General features: G+C 37.4%; 1 protein-coding gene across 12 annotated transcripts in view; it reads right to left on the minus strand.

The window, feature by feature from the left end:
• Window positions 1–17,640, minus strand: part of SGMS2 (sphingomyelin synthase 2) — an 87,636-nt gene that overhangs the window by 43,819 nt on the left and 26,177 nt on the right. For 5 of the 12 annotated variants that reach the window (XM_064384025.1, XM_064384027.1, XM_064384024.1 and 2 more), the window contains exons 2-3: window positions 11,071–11,181; window positions 2,966–3,077 (exon numbers count right to left, since the gene is read on the minus strand). The exons of 1 other annotated variant lie outside the window; for it this stretch is intronic. The gene's annotated coding sequence lies outside the window, so the exon portion shown is untranslated. 6 more of the 12 variants (XM_012436495.3, XM_064384028.1, XM_012436489.2 and 3 more) reach the window with 5 other exon arrangements.

A 17,640-nucleotide genomic window follows, 5' to 3' on the forward strand; every position in this document is an offset into this window, starting at 1 on the left:
TGATTATGGGTTAATGGGGGGTATCTTTAAAGGAAAAGAATGAATTTCATCTAAGAGTTCATACCTTTAAGAACAACAACAAGAAAACAAAGCACATGCTTGCAACTCATGAACCAAAACACACTTGCCATTTCCTTCAGTCATCCGCCTCCTCTTCCATTTCTTATCACAGGAAACTGTACCACCATCCACTCAGGTACTCAGAGTAAATAAAATGTTAGCTATCACTTAACTTCAAACTCCCTCTCCTACTCACCTGAAAATCACTCCAAATCCTGTCCATTTTAATCTCTCTTCTATTTACCTCTGCTCTCTTTTCACAGACACCTCTTACAGAGGACAAAGTCCAAACAAATCAACAGCCACAACAAATTTTAAATGGATCCAATCCATCCACTATAAAGATGCATACAAGATTATTCTGTAAAGAAAAGGCTGATACAGTATTAGGAATAGCAGGCATTATTAGTACTTTTACAACTAGAGTACAAAGTAAAAGTCCTAAGAGAAAATAGATAATAGAGAACAGCTCACTAAGAAAATATAAAATCATGGACATTCTTACACAAGGAAAAACTGACAGCTCCACAATCATGGTATTTAATGCAGCACTCCCTTCCTCTCTGGTTTTGTTCCTAGTCTATTTCCTGCTTTACTGACCTCTTTAAAGCCCTTAAATGGCTCCCTAAAAGTCCATTGCTTATTTTGACTTAAGAAAAAATTTATAATAGAAAATCTCAAACATAATGAAAGTAGAAAATATAGAGTGAACCTCATTAGCTACAACAAATATCTTTTAAATCTGTCCTCTACTCTGTATTTTTTGGACAATTATCCTTTTTTCTGAACAATTATCTCTTTTTTTAATCTGTCCTCTACTCTGTATTTTTTGGACGCAATCTCAGAGAGCATGTAATTTCATCTGTAAATATGTCAGTATACTTCTCTAGGATAGTGATTTTTTTTCCCCTAACATGACCCAAACACCATTTTTACATCTAACAAAATTAACACAAATTCTTTAAAACAAATATCTAGTCAGGTTGCCTTTATCCAATTACTTATTCTCAAGACTGCTTTTTAGATGGTGGCATGTCCTTCTGACATCTATTGTTTCTTAGCATTGCTTACCAGATTTTTCATAATCTGGCCTCTACCTGTGCTTCCAGGCTCAGATTTTGAAACTGGTTTTTTGTTCATCCCCTAAATCCTGGGCTTCCACCATATTTACTGAATTTCTGTTTACTTCACATGCAATATCCCCTCTTATCAATCGTTACATAAAAATGTTTTAGTAGCCTAAACTTCTTCCCACCCCCATCCACTTGCTTACACACTTGCCTCTGGTGCTTCAGGTCTCAGCATAGGTGTCACATCCTCCAACAAACCTTTCCTGCTACAACTCCCTGGTATGTGAACTTTCAAATATAGCACTTACTACCCATTGGGTTACAAAACCCAGTGTCCCCTCTCCCCTAAATTCCCTTTCAAAAAGAAACACCAATTTATCATTTCTGCTTAAGAAACCAACCTTCCCCTCTTGGGGGCTTTGTGCCCAACATGTTCACAGTATGGCTACTATTCTTTATTTCTACCTTTTGACTTACATTCATACACAATTATACAAACCTCTTAAAAATGGTGTTCTCTAAGCGCAAATCAGACTTGTTCAAAGATTGTCAATAGTAAGAAAACGCACAAAATTACTTGAACGTAATATTTAATAATCATAAAGCTTTCAAATGTAAAAAATATCTGGGTGTGATAAAGACAGGTACAAAACGGATAGTGGATAAAGAAAATCCTAACTCCAAAATAGGGCTCCAGAATCCTATGGTTATAGGAGCAGGAAAAGGCTTCATTTTACTCTGAAAGTGGCAGCAACTTTAAGAACAAGAATGCACTAATCAAGGGCATTATTGCTCTTCAACAAATAACTACCTAAATATACACTTTCTTTGCAGAGGTGTTTACTGAAGTGCAATCAGAAACCTTAATTTGAAAATCAACTGTCAAAAAGAGTTTTCTAGGAAATGTTGGTTGACTGTTTTGTGTAGCTTTCCTTACCTACAATAAAATCATGTAGAACTGAGAAGTGAAAATTTCTCGAAGCACTTTAACAATCTAATTTATACTGCAAAGCCAAGTGATTATTATAGTGTGGCTTTGTTGTTATTTTGAGCTTTTATTTGGAAAAGTATTTACAAATATATACTTTAAACAATTTCAACAACACCGTGATCATGCAAAGCTAATTGGGCTTTATCACTATTATGCTATATTTCCTCTGCCAAAAGTATATTTTATTTCAGTGTAACAACACTAGGTTGGAATATTTGCCAAGTATTTAAAAATTTTTACTACTTATCCTATTAATGATTTAAATTTAATTAGCCTGTGATTGCTTCAGCAGCACATATACTAAAATTGCAACAATACCGAGACTAGTGTGGCCCCCACACAAGGATAATACGCAAATGCCCAAAAAACATAGTTCTAAATGCTTTAGTTATCTTATTTAATCATCCCCACAACTCACTGAAGTTAAATTGCCCAAGGTCACCAGCTAGTAAGCAGTGAAGCCAGCTCTTAGTACTTCGGTAGCTCGGACTCAGCAGGCTGTTTGACCCCTCTTTGGGAAAAGCATTACAAATGAGCACAGCACACAGCTTCAAGGTGACTTCTTACAGCAAAGAAAAGGAAATGGTATAGCACAGCCCTGCTATGTCAGAAGAACCAACATCAGACATCAGTGAATTCTCATAGCAACATCTCCCCTGCTGCCTCCTCTCAACACACAGGAAAAATGTTCCAGAATCAACTGGGAAGACTAGCATTGCATTTATAAATCTGATTCCCAGGCTGGGTCAGTATCTCCCCAAACCTTTCCATGTACATTCATTTCAGATATCGGGGACAGAAAAGAACTAGACCATATCGGGAGGAGGAGAGGAGGACCACTCACTTCGTCTGTGTTGTGAACTATGTTGAGAAGAGACCAGTCTGCTACGGTGCAGAGATCTGTGCGTGTGTCTTCAGGCCTCCATCCTTTCACTTGAGGAGCTCTGCTTCTCCTTCTATTTTAGAGAGATGACATAAAATCTCAACTGAAATCTGGGTTCCATGGCTGAAGAAGTTTAAAAGCCGATAGTGCCATAACAAAGCCCTGGATCAGAAGTCAAGAGACCAGAATCTTTCTCTCAGTTTGGCTACAAACAAGTCATGATTAATCCTGGGTCGGTAATTCTGCAATCTTCAGTTGTAGTTTTCTCAGTGTAATAGCATAACTTTAGATTTCTAAGACTCTTGGCCATATTAAAATTGTATCATTATATAAAAACAAAGAAAAGATACATTAGTGTTCTCACCAAAGAAAGTTAAAGAAGGTAAATAAAAATCCCATGTCTCACAGAAAGAAAAGTAGGGTAAGATAATTTATTGATAAAGAGTGTACTAACCATCATATGATCTAGTGCTCAGAACACCACCATGAGACTGATCATATGAGAAACCAATATTTCCCAAATAGTTTTTTGTTTTTTTTTTTGAGACAGAGCTTTGCTCTTGTCACCTAGGCTGGAGTGCAGTGGTGCAAACTTGGCTCACTGCAACCTCCGCCTCCCAGGTTCAAGTGATTCTCCTGCCTCGGCCTCCTGAGTAGCTGGGATTACAGGTGCACATCACCACACCCGGTTAATTTTTGTATTTTTAGTAGAGATGGGGTTTCACCATGTTAACCAGGCTTGTCTCGAACTCCTGACCTCAGATGATCTACCTGCCTCAGCCTCCCAAAGTGCTGGGATTACAGGTGTGAGCCACTGCACCCAGCCAAGAGGTTTTTTAAATTTGGTATTTTTATTTAGCTTGATGTAGATAATTTATGGATAACATGTCCATATGAATTTACTATTAGTAGATAACAAAAGTTTATTCAATAACCATGGCCCCTACAATATGCCCTTGCTAATCTCAGAAGCAAATTAAACACAGGTCAAATGTACATTGTAACGTCTTAGAATCCTAAAATCTAGGTTATAATCCTGACTCTGCTACTTGATAAGAATTAATGCAATCTCCTTAGTCCTTAGTTTCTTCCGTCCTACCCCCAACACATTCTCAAATAAGAGACTATGCTAAATGACTGGCCACTGGCATATTATAGTTGATCCTATACCTTTATTTCTCATGCCAATCACACAATCAGAATAAGTCACATGAGAAGGAAAATAAATTCATGGACGAATCACCCACTAGGTTCCAGTCACTTCTTAAGGCATCTGAACGGAACAAGAGGAAACTATGGGGGTGGGGGTGGGGGTGGGGTTTCCACCAGGACTGACACCAATTAAATAGGATCTTAATGAAGAGCTCCTGATTCAGGTTTATTAGAGAATAAATAAGGCATTAAAGCTAATGAAAATAATTTTATAAAGTTGAAAGTGAAATGCTCCCTAGAACAAGAGATGGTTAATTAGAAGGTTAAACAATAGAAAAGTTATTGGGTGAGCTCAGAGGCCAGCAAAAAAGAATATAAAAGAGTAAAGTGTTATGCTTTATAATGCTAACTGACCAATATACAGGTCAAGATTCAAAATCAGGAAATAGAGTAATACCATTAGTATAAACTGGTTAGTGTTTATAAATAGTTGGTGCTTTAAAAGGCCTTTTCCAAAATACCTAAAATTGAAATACGACAATATCCCAAGTAATCTGGAATTGCAGATTTTGATTTAAAGTTAAACTACCAATTCCATTATTACTGTTTAAAGGTAGACAATTTACAGTAACAAACTAGATGAGACCTATCTGGTAATAGATTAGCAATCCCAGATCGTGTATTTTTCTCTGGGTTGCAGACTATTCCAGTTCTAACGTTATACATGACATACACTCCCAAGTCAGATAGCTTTGAGAAAGCAGCTGATTATGTTTTACAACTTTGTTAATTAAAACCATAAATTCCTATCTCAAATGCTTTTTGGAACAAATATAAACAATGTGAATTCTAGCAAAGCTTTTTTATTGGAATTATTTGAAGCATTATTTATGGCTATTTTTGAAAATGTTATGTTTGTTCAGTAATATTTTATGAATAATGTTAATACAGTTTTCTACCAAGTAACATGAAGATACCTGATGAAAGACTGAAAATCTAAATTCATGTAAATGGTAATAAAATAGAAAAACCTCTAGGTTATTCATAAAATAAACCAAACTTAAATGCATTTCCCCAAACCAACATACACTTACAGAAAGTTATTCAAGACATAAGACTGCATATAAAACAGGGATTCTGCCTTCAACATTAAATTCAGGTGAGTGCTTTCTGTATTGTGACTTCAAGGAAAGCTGGGAAATTTTATAGTTCAATGGGCTTTCTCCTTTACTTTTTGTAGATATTGAAAAGTTAACCTTAAGTCACTAGGCCAATATTTTGGCAATAAATAAATCGTTATATCACGTTATACACCTTAATATATACAATTTTTATTTTCCAATTAAAAATACGTATTTTAAAAGAAATCTTTATAGTTATTGAATAAAGCATCATGTACTTATGTTGTACCACTGACCAGAGTTTCTACATAATTCAAAATTAACTATTTTGACTGGCTTTTGAGGTAACCCTGAGAGTCACTCCCTAATCCCTTTCATCCTTTTGACTTTTACACCAACTACTTCCTTGGGAAACACCACCATCTCTTAGTCAGCGAAGACAGAACCAGAGAGAGACTCTACAAGTTCAGGACGAAAGTTTCCAACTACTTTTACTCTCCACGCATCTCCTAATGCCACCACTCATTCAGGGCAGGGTTTAATCACTGCTACAAAACACGGTTCAGGAACTGGGGAGTCACTAGCCTGTCATGTGGTGACACATTTCCAACACAATTTTCTAGCATTCTGATTTCCCTTCCAAAAAGATATTCAAGGGAAATTAGAACTCTTAAGGGTCAGATTGAGATTGAATGCCATTGGCTTTCTCCCTGTACCTATGCTCCTACACATCGCTTTAGCCCAGCACAGGGTTTTAAAGCTCACTGCTTACACGGGGCTATCTCCTCTGCTGGTTATGAGCTGCAAGGTCAGAGTCCATGTCATATTTGCGTTGGTGTAGCTGGCCACTAGCCAAGAACCTGCAGCCCAGCCCTAGAATAGCTGTTCAATGAATGTGGCAGCCCACACACTCAAAGACACCACAATTATCTTACCCTTTCCCAGACAGCTTCAGGTACCTTTCTTTTCCTAAGTGAGTCACTAATGTGTCTGTATAATTATGGCTTCCATATGTGACACAGAGCCAAAAATTTCATCTGACTTACGGTGGTTTACTTTTTGTGATTGCATTTTTATTATAACATATCTTATATAAAAAGGGGGACAGTTTTAACAGAAGGAAAAAACAGTAGAGCAAAACCCCATCTAGCTTCAGACCATTACATATCCACTGGAAGCCCTAAAGCAATGCTCCATGATCACATGGCCTTTCTGCTGCATAACCCTGATGTCATTTTTGATACATAATTCTCAAAGTACAGTCCTCAAAATCATAAAAGAATAAATAAATCCTTGGAAAAGACCTCACTTATCTCTTTTTCTTCATTCCTTCACAATTCAGCCCCCACCTCTCAAGGAGCTGTCTAGAGCATGGAGGGCAAGCTAATCCTTCTCCAGAGTTTATGACAGACACTGGTTCCAGTGTTTTCCAAATACTAACAGTAATACACAAAACCACTCTATGGGGTAGTCACCATTGCCACCCCTATCTGAGGTATGAGAAGTTAGAAATCTAACAAGTAACAGAGGTAGGATTTGAACCCAACTGAGTCCAGGTTTCTGACCACTATGCTACGTTGTGATTTTCTGGGATCCTGGGCTATTTTTACAATCAGAAATGTGACCTAAGGGCAGTGGATTTCCATCTTGGTGAGTTGTTCTGGGGAGAGACTGCACTTCTCCTGGCCCTGTCACCAACCCTCCCTCCTCATAGTTACCATGTAAGTAACTATCAATGTTTGCCCAGTAGGGTGACATTCTTCCAAACATTAGCTGGCCCCACCTCCTAACACACAAGCTAGAAGCTCTAGGTCATTGACCTCAGTGCCTGTGCAAATGTTTATCAGGCTTGCCCAGTGACTTATAGAGGGGCATTTCCTGGAAATATTGCGGTTAGACATTTCATTCAGTGAGGTGTTCAGAGCATCTGAATCACTCCTGTTGCCTAGTAACTTGTTTGTATTTGGCAGGATGAAGACAACTCAGGCATAGGTACAGTCAGACACAAAGCAGACATCTGTTCAGCATGATGTCCTCCCACCACTAGACTGCTGATTTAGTGCTTAAACTTGACACTGTTCTTTCCCACCTTCTCACTGTCGGTAGATGCTCCTTCAGTTATTCTCTTTAAGTCAGGAGCATTCAAAAGGCACTATGCTGTACATAGAATCAACAGATCCTTTGTCGCCAAAGTATAGGCTACTGTTTTTCCTATTGAGTTTTGGGGAAAAAAGAACTTTAAGACAAAGCTGCAGGGTTCTTACATATAAAAGGGAAAGGAGTTATATGGTGTCATGGAAATTACTTGCCATTCCTAAAAGAATTCATTCTCTCATATATTTGCATATCTGTCCCTTTTTTTAATAACAAAAATTGATTACCACAGTATCAATAGCTTCAGAATCAAGGAGATTCACCCTCCAATACCATCATCAATACAAATATACAGCACAGCCGACCTAAAGTCACCTTACTAACGTTCGTCTTCAAATTTAAGTTAGCATGTGTGCCTAGGTTACTCCAGGAGCCAAAAGTCTAGAATAAAACACTCTGGGCTTACAGTCCATGTAATTTCACTGACAGTTATGGCTTTTGCTCTAATATTTTATGTCTCCACTATTTTCCCAGTCATTTCTATCTGTTAAATATTCAGTGGAGGAAAAGTGGTTTTAAAAAGGCCACCCTGCCACTGCCCCAATACTGGGGTTTCTGTTCTTTCTTTCATTTTTGCTGTTGTCAGAGGACATGCCTGCTATGGAAACAAGAAAATAAGATGCAAGGGTGTGCTTAAATGTTACTCCTAATCTTAGCGGGGAAGTCCTGAGTTCTACATTTATTTAATGTTTATGGACAGGAGGATATAAAAGTTGTTTAGAAAATTTTCTTCTTTCTTCCTTTCATCCAATAATATTCATCCTAACCTTGGGGTTTCAGTACACCTGATATTCAGAAGAACTATTACAAATCACATAGATATTAATTACTTCACTTTTTTAACAACTATAAAATGGGTATAAGTTTTCTTAGCAAAGATTTTTGACTTAAACATATATTCACTTTAACTCCTCCAAAATATTTTTTCTTTTTGAAACGCATATTTAAGGAAAAAAATCTTTCCATATCAAAAAAATTCTTGAATTCCACCAGACAAAGTCCATAACAGATTTAAGGAAACAGTACTCTCATTATCTAGAACTGGCTAACTGCAGGCTGCAATTACTAGCGGCAAGAAACAAGTCCGTTGAATCACTCTCCAAAATATTTCAAAGTCCTTAATCACGTCTCTTAAGCAGGTATTTGCACTCTGGGGTTTGTAGCTGATGGGTGGACCTCCTGAAGCCCTGTAAAATGTTTCGGCTCATGCAGATAACCGGAAGTAGAAAACTTAGTTCTTCAGATTCTGAAAATAGAGTTTAGGTCTTGGGAAATCAAATTGCCAGCAGATAACTGGCTCACGAATTTGTTGCCAACTACCTGCTTACTATAAATTTCAGTAACATAAAAGAATGCTTGTTCCCATGCTGTAACTGCAGATTTCTAATAATTAAATAGCAGAAGAGCCCCATCTATGGTAGCAAGCCAGTTTACTGCATTTGTATACTCTGAGAGCTAAATTACCACTAATTGTCTCATCTTTTGAAAATTTATTTAAACTTCATTAGACATGTGAATGTCTGTTATGGCCAGGTGAATGAGACAGACCTTGTCCCTGGCCTCATAAAGCTTGCAGTCTGGTATTTAAGCTATGAGAATTGGCAAAATATCCAGACCCTGATGACAGCAGGTACTCTCACAAGTTTCTAGTAGACGGGTAATAAGAAAACCTTCCACTCAGAGAGGCAATTTAATAATATCTATCAAAATTACACATATACCTTATGACCTGCAATTCTACTTTACAAGTTTATATAGATATATTGCATACATGCAAAAGGACCTACATACAGTTACTTACTGCAGTATTGTTTAAGAGTGAACAACTGGCCACAACCCAAATGTTGTCCAACAATAGATCACTATTTTAACAGTGGTACATCCATAAATGGACTCTGTTACTCTATAACTGCTTTAAAAAAGAGAATGAGGAAAGTATCTTAGTACTCACTTATAAAATCCTCCTACATATATTGTAAGGAAAAAAAACCATAAATTGCTGAGAAATATAGTATGCTATCTTTTATATTATAAAGGGGGCAAATAGGAATTAATACTCCTATTTGCTTATTTATGCATAAAGAAATTCTGGAAAGATGCATAAAGAAATTCTGGCATTAGACAATGAGACGCTGAGAAGATGGTGGAGGCAGAATTTGGGGAGACTCTGAATGCGAAAAAATGTATGAATATGGTACACTTAAAAAGTAATCCTTACATCAAGTGTGTGGGACATTAAAAAGGGAAAAAAAAACAGTAATCCTTTATTTTTTAAGCCCAAGTTATATCAACCTAGCACCTTTTTTTGGTTTATTATTTTAACACGCTTCTAAAATTCTGCAGTGATTAAATTAGAACATTAAGACTGCTTTATTTTCCAAATCAGGGTTCTGCTGTCTCCTTTCCTGCTTGTGCCCATCTGCCATCCTGGAGGGGGTTTTCCCAGAATACCTTCGAGCGAGGCGAGTCCTCTGTGCCTCTCCGCTCTGGTTTGTGGGCTAAGGATGTTTGAGAGTTTTCTTAAAGCTCATGAAAGGATTTTGTTTTGTTCACTGCCTCATTCGCAACACTGAAAAGAACGCCTGGCACACAGAAAGCATTCAGTAAGTATTTGTTGAATAAATGAAGTCTTTTCTTCACTCAGCTTCAATGCGACAGACACCACCAGAGAAAGGGAAAGATATCAATGGTGACAAATATTTAGTAATAGCTGCCATTTCTAGTACCGGCTCAAAATAGGCATTCTAACCGTAGCAACATTCTTAGAATTATTGTTAATTTCACAGAAGACAAATAATGCTATAGAATACTGTGCTGAATAATCTTAACTACCCACAAACATTTATTTTAAATAATTTGAGATTACATGGCCCTGGTGTCTATCTTAGGGTGGAAATCTTCTTAGGCAAACACGACACTAGACAGTAACGATAAAAAGAAAAAAAAAAAAAAAAAAAAACAGCTCTCATCAGGGTCAAATGAGCCCTAGTCGTAAGATGCCCAGCGATACAGCAGGAAAAGAGAAAATCTTTTGCATTAAAAAATGCAATGCTATTTTTACTTTCAATGATAAAATTACACTTGAAATTAAATTCAAAGTACTCTAGGCAGTGAACGGAGTTGCACAGCTTCAACCACAGAAAGCAAAATCTCTTCCTCCTCAGTGGGCATAGAATGCGTATAACTACTGCAGCTCTTTAATTTTGGTTTCGATAACTATAAAAACAGAATAACTTTGCCAGTAATAATTTCAGTACTGTTGCTAAAAGGTGCATGGCTGACTGATATTTCTCTGAATATTTTCTGTTTTCTTAAGGCATGGTTGAGACAGTTAACTGAGTACTCTCTTTTGGCAGTAATGCAAAGAGGTTAGGAAGTTGTGGGGTTACCTCTGTTTCTCTGGCTGTCATTTAAAATGGCAATCCAAGACTGAGAAAATGTCCATTCACCTGAAAGAGCTTGAAATTTAAGACTCTTCCGAGGATAAAATAAAATAAAAATTCTCAGAGTTAAGGCCTTTATGAAATGTCTTAATCAGAGAAGGGAAGATCGCGAAGCTGCAGCTAACTGATGAGACAGCCGACCTTCAGCTGATGCAGGTTAGACACATGCTATCGCAGCAGGAAGCACCAAACCTACTGTTTCCACGTGTCGCACAGCAAATCCCACCTCAGTCCTTGCAGCAGTCAATACTCCCAGTATCTGGCAGATCCTTTCCAAGAACAGTGTTAGGGCCAGAGGATGACAGCTCTAAGGGAAGAAAAAGTCAGAGGTTAAATAAGAATGAGGCTTTGTTGCTATGTTTTGCTAGTCTTCTGAGGGTGGAGGTGAAATGAAGAGCCCTCTAATGCTGCCCCCCTAGAGCTCTCTGATACTGGCCCTCTAGGAGTGTTACCAGGAAAACATTGGCTCTAACAGGGACTGGCATTTCAGGACAAGATGAGCAACTCAGCCCTTCATTCCACTAACACTTAACACCTGCCAGCTCCTGTTTAAAGTTGGAGCAGGGCAGGCAGGCAGATTCCCTTCCCTCTTATGTTCATATTCTAACACTGGAACACACAGATAAACAAGACCAGTCAATGCCACTCAGAAAAGTCAGCCAGAGTCAGGGGAAGGCTGGTGTGGCTGATGTACAGCAAGTGGTCAGGGAAGCCTTTCTGAGGGGATACTTAAGACTTAATAAGGTTTAGGGAGTGGAGGCCACCAGCTACAAAACAAGAGTAAGCCAGGCAGAGGGCACAGCTGGCCCAAAGGCCTGGAGGCAGGAATGGGCCAGGAAGGTTTAAACACAATGGAAAGGCAAGCACTATCAGAGTATTGTGAACTGGGCACAGAGAAAGGAAGAGGAAGGCAGAGGGCTTTATAGGATAGCAGAAGAACCACATATATACAGGGTTGATGTGCACAGAAGCTTAGGTTGATATGCTGTGCATAATCTGTCACCTTGTACTAAATGGAGGAAGATTTGCTTTGAAACCCATACAGTTGCTGCAGTTTTTTAATGACTTTTTAACTAGTTGAAATTTGCCTTGTGGGTGGATGCAAAATACTGGCCAGAGGTCTATAGTTGATAGAACCACAATATGAATATCCAAAGAGTATAGCCTGAGACTACCGAACAGTGCATACACGTATCTCTTTTAACTCCCTAAGACATTTCATTAAAATCTATGTTTAACAACTGCAGGATGTACACTCATCTGCAACCAGAAATTGATTTTTTTCGGTGAGATCCCATCTTCATCAAAAATACTCAACTCTTGGAAGAAACTCAAGTACAAATGTGTCACTCTTAGGTATATACCCAAGAAAAATGAAATCACCAGTCCAAGCAAAAGCTGTACACAAACATTCATAACAGCATTATTCATAATGGCCTCCGAGTGGAAACAACCCAAGTGTCCATCAACTATTAAATGGATAAACAAAATGTGGCAAACCCCTATAATATGAATTGGGCAACAGAAAGGAATAAAGTAGTGATACACACTGCAGCATGAATGAATCCTGACGACATTATGCGAAGTGAAAGAAGCCAGTCACAAAGACCACATGTTATATGATCCCATTTATATGAAATGTGCAGAATAGGCAACTCCATAAAGACAGAAAGATCTGTGGTTGCCAAGGGCTGGGGGAAGAAGAGAATGGAAAGTGAATGCTAATGGGTATAGGGTTTCTTCTCAAGTGCAGTAAATATTCCAGAATTAAAGAGTGAGTGGGCATGGTTGCACAACTCTATGAATATACTAAAAACTACTGATTTGTATAATTTAAAAAGGCCAGTTTCATGGTATGTGAATTATATCTCAGTAAAACTGTTATAAAAGAACAAAAGAATATCTGAAAGGCTGTGAAGAGATGAAATAAACTTCAACTGGCCCAAAATGCTATATTCCAGTCAGCATTTCTAGACCCCATTAAAAAGGAGAAGCAGTTTAGTTTTACACTTCAGATATTACACACCACACTCCCCGCGGGACACATTTACCCCTCTGGAAAGACCACGTGGTCCTTGGAGTTTGTTTTTCTCATTTCACTTGGAATGCTTCTCCAGTTATTACCCTCTCTTGACTCCACCTACCAAACCTACTCACTCCATTCACACAAATAAAATTAAAGCAGTAGTTGCTTTCGCGCTCAAACTCAAGTCTGTGGACAATTACAGTTGTTTAGAGCATGGTATTAATGATATTTCTAATATTGTCAGCTTATAGAATTTATTCAGTTATATGGCCAAACCTGGCGCTTTTCACTGAGTCAAGCTGAAAATGTGTGCCCTTGACAAAAAGGAGAATGGGCAAAAGGGTAGATACTGGAATGCAAAACAAATTCAAGCTTACTACTCCAAAATCTCTTCCTGTATACATCTTAACACAGTGTTACATTAAGACTACATTCATTTTAAATAGTATTTTAGAAATTCATGATTTATTTTGATGTATATGTAGAATGTACAATTTCACAAAGGAATAAAGTAAATTATATAACAACCACAACTGCAAAATACTACTGTGAGATGATTAATGTAGAATCAGAGAGCCAGGTAAACATAGAGAAGGGTTCTTGATCACAAGATGGAGTGGGAGAAGGAGAGCTATCTCCTGGGACTGAATATTGTTCTACCTGCTCCCGGTAGCAAATCACTGCAGAGGCAGCAAAGCTTTTAAGAACAAGGATTCTGAAGCCCGAGTCCACACTGAGCATGACTCCACGATTAAGTATTGTGGCTCCAGGCACGATATTAATTTCCCTGTGCCTTAGTTCCCTCATCTATAAATAGGGACAATAACAGTACTAATTTAACGAGGTTCTTAAAAGAATCTAAGGTTACATAAAAACAAATAATAGATCTAAAGGGAGAGACAGATTGCAATACAATAATAGTAGAGGACTTCAACACCCCACTTTTGGTAACGGACAGATCATCCAGGCAGAAAGTCAATAAAGAACACTGGGATTAAAGTATATTCTAGACCAAATGGACCTGACAGACATTTGCAGTACACTTCATCCAACAGCTGTAGAATACACATTCCTCTCAGCAGTGCATGGAACATTGTCCAGAATAGAACATATCTAATAGAACATATCTTAGGCCACGAAACAAGTCTCCACAAATTCAAAAAAGTCACTATCATATCCAAGTGTCTTTTCTGGCTCCAATGGAATAAAACTAAAAATCAATAACAAGAACTTTGGAAACTGCCCAAATGCATGGAAATTAAACAACCTCCTCCTGAACAATCAATGAAGTAATTAAGAAGAAAATTTAAACATTTCTTGAAATAAATGAAAATGGAAACATAACATACCAGAATCTAACAGATAAGGCAAAGGCAGTACTGAGGGAACACTACAGCACCATATGCTTACAGCAAAAACATAGAGAGAATCCAAACAAATAATCTAATGATGCACCTCAAGGAACTAGAAAAGAACAAACCCAAAGTTAGTATAAGGAAGGAAAGAATAAAGCAGAAATAAATGGAGAAAAAAGAATCGAAGGAGCTAATACTAATAAAAAGAGATCAGAAACAGCACCTGGTATATAGTACGCATTATATGCATTTGTTAAATGACTAAAATAGAGCGTACTAGTTAAGTCTTGCAAAATGACTAAAACTGTGCTGCATATTTGGCTCTCAACTCCTGTGTTGCTAGAGGGGGAAAAAAATTTCCAAACTCAGAGAAAGAGAGAAAACGTGTGTATCTCCGTATGTGTTAGGAGGAAGGGGAGTGGGAACCATATTTTGTTCTCCAGGAGGGAAAAGAAAGCATTTGACACTTAGCTTTAACACATCCACTGCAAGCCTGCATACAAGGAGCAATGAGCAATAGTGCAGACCACGGAAGACCACCACATGACGTCATTTGATAGTTTTTCACCATGGCTCTCAATAAATCCCAACACATAACTCTCTAGAATTTAAGAGGAAGACAAGGCAATGTGATACAAATATACAACTCTGATGGTCGGCTCACAACTGCACCAGAAATCTCCAGTCCATCTTTTACTTTCATTTCCCTCTGTCATGCTTCTGATAACCAGAGCTGAGGAGGAGACAGTTCCAGATTTCTGAAACAAATTCTCCAATATTAGGAGATGGCCAAAATATCGCCACATAAAAACACTGAGTAACCTGATGCATTGAAAAGCAACTCCCCCTAGAAGCATCTGTTTTTAAGTTTAATGGACTTTAGAGTCATTGTCTGGCAAAAGAACAGCCATAATCATCTCAGGGGATTAAACAACTTGGAAGAATATTCCTATTAGTCATAGTCACCTCAGGCTCTACCTAACAGTTCAACACAGAACTTTTCCAAATGACAAAAGCTATTATGCTTAAGCTACATTTTATTGTAAATTGGACAGTAGATAAATTCTCTTTAAAAGACTAGTTATACGGTCCAAACCTTAGCTAGAAGAGGACCCGTGTTCCTTCAGATAGTCCCATATTGTACATGGAAGACATGATAAAGTTGAATTTCCACGGCTATTACACACTCCCGTGAATAAGCTGATGTCCCAGTGATTTATCAACCTTTTTCATTCCATTTGGCAAAGTATGTTGTTCTTAAGGCTAATTATTTAATAATGTTTTCCTCAGATAAAATGGTACTAATCTTTTAGTGGTTAATCAACTATAGCAATGTATTTTCATTTTAATACCTGTGGAGTATTGCTAAAAAGAGTAGAAACAGATTAATTCCCTTGCAGTTCATGGACACTAAATGTAGCATTCTGCAAGGGAGGAGAGCAAGAGATGGCATTTATAACTAACCCCTGTGCATTCTCAGAGAAGCCTTTCTTGACCCTCCCAGACCACATTCGGTTTCCTTTCCCTTGCTCCGCGTTACTCTATACTTTTTGTCCGACATCACAGTTTGCTAACTGTAACTTTGGTCAATTATTTGTCAAGGTTTACTCGTCTGTTTCCGGTCAGACTGCAAGCTCTGTGAGGGAAGGGATCACATGTATCAGATTCTCTGCTTTCTGGCACAGAATTGAGGGTTATAAATATTTGTTCACTGACTAACTCCCACTTTATAAGATAAGATGTGTCCCTAAAGAGTCACATGTCAGTTCCCCTCAAGATAAGGAAGTCATTGAAGTAATCTTATAAGGGGATGGAGTAGGCCTCACTAATATCATTTAATATTATGAAACAGTGACCCACAAGTTTGAACTCTGAAAATTACCGAAGCAGAGTCCATGGATATAGCTATGGCCAATGTGACTGTGAGGGGAGGGAGAAAAGGAGTGGGGAGAATGACCCACTAATTTAGATGGGTGCTTTCAGAATGAAAGTTTATTGTAAGAGCTCAAATAGTGTTTTCTAACTGTAGACTGTTAAATTTAAAATATATTGAAAGGCCACTCTGTACTTCTCTCTGCGCAACACAGACTGAATTAAAATATCCAAGAAACAGGACTTTTTCTTTAAGCCCAGAAAGGCAGACACACCTATTAAAAAGTTCTGTCTCATAAGCTCTGCTTTCTACAGTTTCTGTTAGGTCTTCCATGGCCTAGACAATTGTCAATCTTGTTCTTTCTTTCATGACACAAAGTTGTTATATCCAAACACTTAACCCCCTAAGGTTAAAGTCATGAGCATTGACAAGGTCATATAGTATCATAACAGTGATACTATTATTTTGTTTAAATAATTTTAAACAAAAGCCTTCAAACCTTCTGCAATACAAGAAAATAAACTCTTATACTTTAACATTTAAAGTGAGAAAGTGTTTAACCTTACTAGTGAGCAAAGAAACTCAAAGAAGTGAGATACCTTTTTTCCACATATTAAATTGGCTATTTAAATTCCAACGTAAAATTATTAAGCTGCTCTTTAGAGCTACTGTAAACACATTTCTTATACTCTATAAACATCCTAAGACTGTGAACAAAGATTTAGCTCTGAGCACATTAACCATGACATTGCCAATAACCGTTTAAAAAAAAAAAAAAGGAAACAAGTGTCCAAGAATAAAGAACTGTTAAAAAAAAAAAAAAAACCATGGTGGGTACCTACAATGGAATAATGAAATGCTCCTATCACATTTAGTGGGGAATGATGACAGAAGGTGCATTATATGTTTATGGGCACAAAACAATGATATGTGTATGACCCTATTCCTCCTGTTTAACAAGTTGCATGTGTAAATATAAACGTGACTAGAAAGACAATGCAAAATGTTAACAGATAATAGATCTATAGATAACTTAAATTTTTATTTCGCTTATCCAGGCATAACATTTCCTAAAATAACATGAGTGCCTATTATAATTAGAATGTTAAAGAGAAAAAATGACACAAAAACTCCCAAAACATATTCCCAAATAGCTACCATAGTCCCATTCTCTTTAAAAAAATTATTATAAGCACATTGTCTGTTTCAAATCATTCTGCTCTAAGGATAAAATGGTACGCCTCGTTTTTCATTTTGGTCAGACTGTGTGTGGGGCAAGCAAAAAAAAGACATTCAGTCTGGAACCTTAAAAGTCTTCTTTTTAGCAAGATGCCATTTGTGGTGATGTACCACCTAGTAGCAAATAGGCCAGCCTCTCCAGTTAAATATAGCCTAATTACATAGTTGATAAAAATAAAGGAAAATGTACATATTTACTATGATTACTACTCATGCTCAAATAAAATCCTGTCTTTGAAATAGAAATGAAACTAAAAGTAAAAATAAAACAAG

The sequence above is a fragment of the Aotus nancymaae genome, unplaced genomic scaffold (assembly GCF_030222135.1).
Source record: "Aotus nancymaae isolate 86718 unplaced genomic scaffold, 86718_ANA_hifiasm-v0.15.2.pri h1tg000033l, whole genome shotgun sequence".
NCBI lineage: Eukaryota > Metazoa > Chordata > Mammalia > Primates > Aotidae > Aotus > Aotus nancymaae.